This window comes from Lycium barbarum, chromosome 4, assembly GCF_019175385.1.
Source record: "Lycium barbarum isolate Lr01 chromosome 4, ASM1917538v2, whole genome shotgun sequence".
Lineage (NCBI taxonomy): Eukaryota > Viridiplantae > Streptophyta > Magnoliopsida > Solanales > Solanaceae > Lycium > Lycium barbarum.
The window spans coordinates 74,170,241-74,176,306 of record NC_083340.1 but is presented as its reverse complement, the minus strand read 5'-3'; positions in this window follow the sequence as shown (position 1 = coordinate 74,176,306).

The following is a 6,066-nucleotide window of genomic DNA, read 5'->3' as shown; positions in this document are numbered from 1 at the left end:
TTTTGAAAAACTCTGGACAAAAGGAGTTCCATATAAAATTTCATTCTTTTTGTGGAGAGTTTGGTCCAAAAAACTGCATGTTGATGATATTCTCATTAAAATGAATAGTAATATTGTATTAAGGTGTTGGTGTTGTCAAAAGCAGCAGGAAACTACGAATCATCTGTTCATTACAGGTCCAGTTGCATGTAAAATATGGAAATACTTCACCTCAGCATCAGGTATCATAGAGCCTCTCATCCAAATAAAGTAGACAATACTGATCTAGTGGAATGCTACATGTGTTGCACGACTAAGGCCTTTATACCAAGCTGCACCTGCTGTGGCAGATCTGGAACAGTAGAAATAGAAGAAGACATGGTGGATTAGTGGCATATACCAAGGTTATACATGAGATCAACAAAGACATGCATCTCCTTTTTCAAAAAAGATATCCTTGGTTGCAGAATTGTCCCAAAACCTGGCCTTTGATGGCGAAAGCATTGGAAGAATTTCAAATGGCACTCAGATTCAACAAGGTAGTGTGGAAGCTTCCAAATGCAGGTCACTACAAGTGCAATACTGGTGGAGCATCAAGAGGCAATCCAGGACCTAGCTCAGCAGCATTTTGTGTGAGAAACTATAGAGGAGATATCATATACGCAGCAGCAAAGAGATTACAAAATACTACTAACTTAATAGCAGAAGCTCTAGCTATCAAGGATGGGATTGAATACTGTGTTGCTCATCAGCTATTGCCTGTAACAATTGAAACTGATTCCCTAACAATGAAAAAGGTGCTAGATGGTATATGGGAGGTACCATGGAGTATAACAATGGTGGTTAGAAGAATTCAGCACTAGAGAAGAGGAAATGCAGTTCAAGTGGAGCATATATGTAGAGAAGGAAACTGCTTGGCTGATTATTTTACTAACCTGGTTTTTGATTTTGCAGGTACAATAAAATACAGTAATTTTCAAGATATACCAGCAAAAGGCAGAAAACTAGTCAATATGGAGAAGGCACAAGTACCAAACTTCAGAATTAGGTCCTCAGCCAAACAAGGTAGTAGCTACATAACATCAACTAGTGCAGCACAAAGATAGGGAATAAAAACTGGAAATAGTTTTGTTTCCAGTGTGTGGTATTAACAAATGTTCAGTCTACTGGAAACATTACTATTTCTAGTTGGAGATACTACATTATGGGAACTTCAACATGATACAGAAGACAACAATATTGAATGATCACGTAAAGAGCACACCCGTTCAAGGAGTTGGATGCATTTCAATTTGAAGCAGATTTCAGAATTGGTTCTCAAAGTTTCAAGCTAACTATTAAAAATGCTAACAGGATTGACAAAACTTAGCAACTACATCCATATATGCCTGGACATGTGTTACACCTCGGAAAATTTCCCGTTGGTACGCAAGTAAATGAACTAATGATGTGTGCGAGGAGTGCGAGTGTATAATGTTTCATGGGAAATGTATGTAAAGGGATGTGGATGATTAGAATGAAAAGTCGAGAAATGAGAAAAATTAAAAGTTGGCAAAACTGCCCAGTGGTCGTATAGTGCAAAATACGGACCGTAAAGTGCAATACGGTCCGTAAACTTGACGTCGTAAACTGGCATGTCCAACTTCAACTTTCTGCCAACTGAGGAAATGGCTAAAATACGACCTGGTGGACGGACCGTAAAGTGATTTACGGCCCGTAAACCATGGTCGTAAATCACCATGCATGCAGGCCAAAGTTTCTGGTTCTGCTTAAGCTTAAAAACGACCACGAGGGACGGTCCGTAAACTAAAATACGGACCGTAAACCTCCATGGACGACCACTGTTCACCCAGCACAGATTTTTCAATTCATTAAATGTGAGGATCAAGACTTGTCTTATTTCATTTACAACATTACACCATTTCTCTCTAGAACTTCTCTCTACATTTATTATATGAGTTTCCAAGGATTATAAGTCATCCATAACATTAAGACAAGTGAATCAAGGATAAGGGAGTCATCAAGGATCATCCAAGTCAAGAAATCCAAATGGAGAAAAACTAGGGTTTTGCTCAAAGAAGAGTATTATCAACCAAAGCTTGTTCCTACAACTTCTAAGGTAAGATTCATGATTTTTACAAGATGTTTAAGGTATTGAAGAATTAAAATACATGGATTGTAGAAAATGTGGTCAACTAGGTCATGAATGATGAATAGTGACATTTTGAGAAATAGTTTGAATTGAGATATGAATGTTGTTGTGTTGTGATATGAATGTGTTATAAATGGTATTAAGATCATGAACTAAACACTTTAGACGAATGGACGAAGATGGGTGTTATAATCATGAATGTGGGTGAATTAGAGGCAAATTGAAGAATCTAGATAATGTGGATAATGTGAATGACTAATGGCCATTGTTATGATATTAATGAAGGTATAAACGCTAGCATTGGAAGGGAACGTGCAAGCATAGAATAGTTCGACGGAAAGGTATGTGAGGCTAACCCTTCTTTCATAAGGCATGGTTCTTGGCCAAATTCCTAAATTCCTCTATATGAGTATGTTGTCTCCACATGGTTGGCATTCCGAGCTCATAAGCTCACGACCCTTGATATGTACTATGATTATACTATGTTCCTCGCTTGACGAGTAAGTCCATAATGTAGATGTAACGATAGTGATGAGGATAGAAATAATGATGAGAGTAAAATGAGATTAAAGATGCTTACGAGCTATGATATGTGTATATGTGCCTATGAAGGGCTATAATGATACCCCGAGCTTATAACGTCGGGTAGGATATATATGTATATGATTATGTATAAAGTATGTATACGATTACGTAACACGCGCACACCTCTGCAGAGGGTACAGATAACCCTGATGCCTTGGTAGGGCCAGGTATGTATGACCTTGAGCCTTGGTTGGCCAAGTATGTATAAGACACCGATCCCATGAGGTCGGGTATGCTATGTAAATGCTATGTATATGAAATGACTATGTATATAATATGAATATGAATGTGAAAAGACTATGTATAGGAATACGAATAAGGACATGTATACGAATATGAGCACAAGTATGGTACGAGTATTATTATGGGATACGAACGACGGTGTATGCAAGTAAGCGACATGATGATGATATTACTATCTCCCCTCCTATGCTATCTTCATATGATATCTATTATGCTTCTATATTGATGTTGATCATGCTTTACATACTCAGTACATTCTTCGTACTGACGTCCTTTTGTTTGTGGACGCTGCGTCATGCCCGCAGGTGCGCAGAGAGACAGATTTGATCCTTAGCTGCTTAATCGGAGATTTCATAGAGAGCTCCATTTCCTTCGGAGCCATATCTTTTGGGTACTCAATCTTTTGTGTATATAATTATGGGCATAACGGGGTCCTGTCCCGCTAATGTGATATGTTATACTCTTAGAAGCTCGTAGACATGTGGGTGTGTGGGTAGATGTGTTTGGCCTTGTCGGCCTATGTTTTGTATATCATTTTGTCGGCCACGTTGGCCCATTTATATTGATGTGGCATGAATGCCTATGATGATATAAATGTGTGGTTGTCCATATGGGACTAGTTGACGAATGAATGGAAATGCATGTATGATTATGTGGATCACCTAGATGTAAGCATAAGAGTAAGCTAAGAGAGTGCTCGGGTGGGGTAGCACCGGGTGCTCGTAGCGGCCCCGAGCCGGGTCGTGACAAAAGTGGTATCAGAGTAGTTCAGTCCTAGGATGTGTCTACGAGCCGTGTCTAGTAGAGTCTTGGTTATGGGTGTGTTGCGCGCCACACATATAAACGAGAAGCTGCGGACATTTTAGGAATATATGACCTTCTTTCTTCATAAGAATCGTGCGATAGAGCTATGATGTAAGAAATTCTTGTTCCTAAATCGTGTGTTGTGTATTTCAGAGATGCCTAAAAAGAAAAAGGCTACAGCAGCCCAAAAGGGCAAGACGGTGGCAGAAAAGCGGGCTGAAAGAGCACCGCCACCGGTAGTAGAGGAAGATGAGTCCGAGAGTGCGGCTCAATCTCAGTCCTCCCAGACAGTGCCTATTACTGAGGAGCACGTGGGATCCTCATCCCCAGCTCCAGCTCCTCCACCGAATGCTTCGGGCCAAGACGTAAGAGAGGCCATTAATTTGTTGACTCAGTTGGTTGCGGCCCAGACTCAGAGGCCAAGCGCAGGGCAAGGTGACAGGACTGTTAGTGCAAGGGCCCGTGACTTCATTGCTTTGAAACCCCCGGAATTCTTTGGGTCGAAACTGGAGGAGGATCCCCAAGACTTTATTGATGGTATGCTAAGGACGCTCCGGTTGATACATGCTTCAGACACCGAATCGGTGGAGCTAGCGTCATACAGATTGAGGGATGTCTCAATCTAGTGGTATACGGTTTGGATGGATTCGCGGGGAGCCAATGCACCTTCGCCGGTATGGCAAGAGTTTGTCGATGCTTTTCTCCGTCACTACATACCTCCAGAAGTTCGGCGAGCTAGGGCCGATAAATTCTTGAATCTGAGGCAAGGTAGCATGAGTGCTACAGAGTATAGTCTCCGCTTCAATTCCTTGGCTAGGTATGCTTCGTCCATGGTAGCGGATATGGGCGATCGGGTGCACCGGTTTGTGAAAGGCCTAGGGCCACACTTGATGGATAAATGTTTGACTGCGTCCCTTCAGGATGGCATGGATATTGCACGCATTCAGGCACATGCTCAGGAATTAGAGGAACACCTACAGCAGCGGAGAGATAAACGTGAGCAGGATAGGGGCCATAATAAGAGGGCCAGACCTTCGGGTTAGAGGAGCGAGTCCAGAGACGGACACAGACAACAGTCTCCCAGCCATTCAGGTTATTCTATGACCAGTACACCTCCACAATTCACGGGGCAGAGATTTGACAGATCTACTCGTTCCGAGCCGAGTCAGGGTTATTCGGGGTCTCAGTTTAGAGGTGATTCAGGCCAGCCAAGGCCACCCGTACCACGATGTTCTCAGTGTGGAAAGTTGCATTGGGGTCAGTGCCGATCAGGTTCAGACGCTTGCTATTCATGTGGTCGGCCAGGCCATATTATGCGTGATTGCCCCTCAGTACATGGTAGAGGTAGGACCCAGCCATCAGGGTCGGTAGCCGGATCTTCGGCATCTGTACGCCCTACGGGGCCAGGTTCACATGTGCCAGTCGGCCATGGTAGAGGTAGAGGCAGAGCTTCCAGTACTAGCGGTCCTCAGCACCGTATTTATGCTTTGGCTGGACGCCAAGATCTTGAGTCTTCTCCTGATGTGGTCACAGGTATATTATCGGTATTTTCTCATGATGTATATGATTTGATTGATCCGGGCTCCACATTATCATATGTTACTCCATATATTGCGGGTCGATTTATTATTGAGCCGGAGTCTATCAAACCTTTTGAGGTGTCTACACCCGTGGGTGAATCAGTAATAGCTAGCCGAGTATATAGGAATTGTGTGATTGTGATTTGTGATCGTCGTACCATGATTGATTTGCATGAGCTAGAAATGGTAGATTTTGACGTTATTATGGGCATGGATTGGTTGGCTTCTTGTTACGCCAATGTTGATTGCCGAATGAAGATGGTTCGTTTCCAGTTTCCGGGAGAACCAGTCTTAGAATGAAAAGGGAATGCGGCATCACCGAAAGGTAGGTTTATTTCCTATCTAAAGGCAAGGAAGATGATCACGAAAGCGTGTATTTATCACCTAGTGCGAGTTCAAGATGTAGAAGCTGAGTCGCCGACTCTTCAGTCAATTCCGGTAGTGAACGAATTTCCGGATGTGTTCCCGGAAGAGCTTCCAGTCCTTCCTCCTGAGTGAGAGATAGATTTTGCGATTTATGTGTTGCCAGATACTAAACCTATATTTATTCCTCCCTATAGGATGGCACCCGCAGAGTTGAAAGAGTTGAAGGAGCAATTAAAAGACCTGCTTGAAAAAGGCTTCATTAGGCCTAGTTCATCCCCGTGGGGAGCACCCGTATTGTTCGTCCGGAAGAAGGATGGCTCTTTCAGAATGTGCATTGATTATCGGCAATTGAATAAA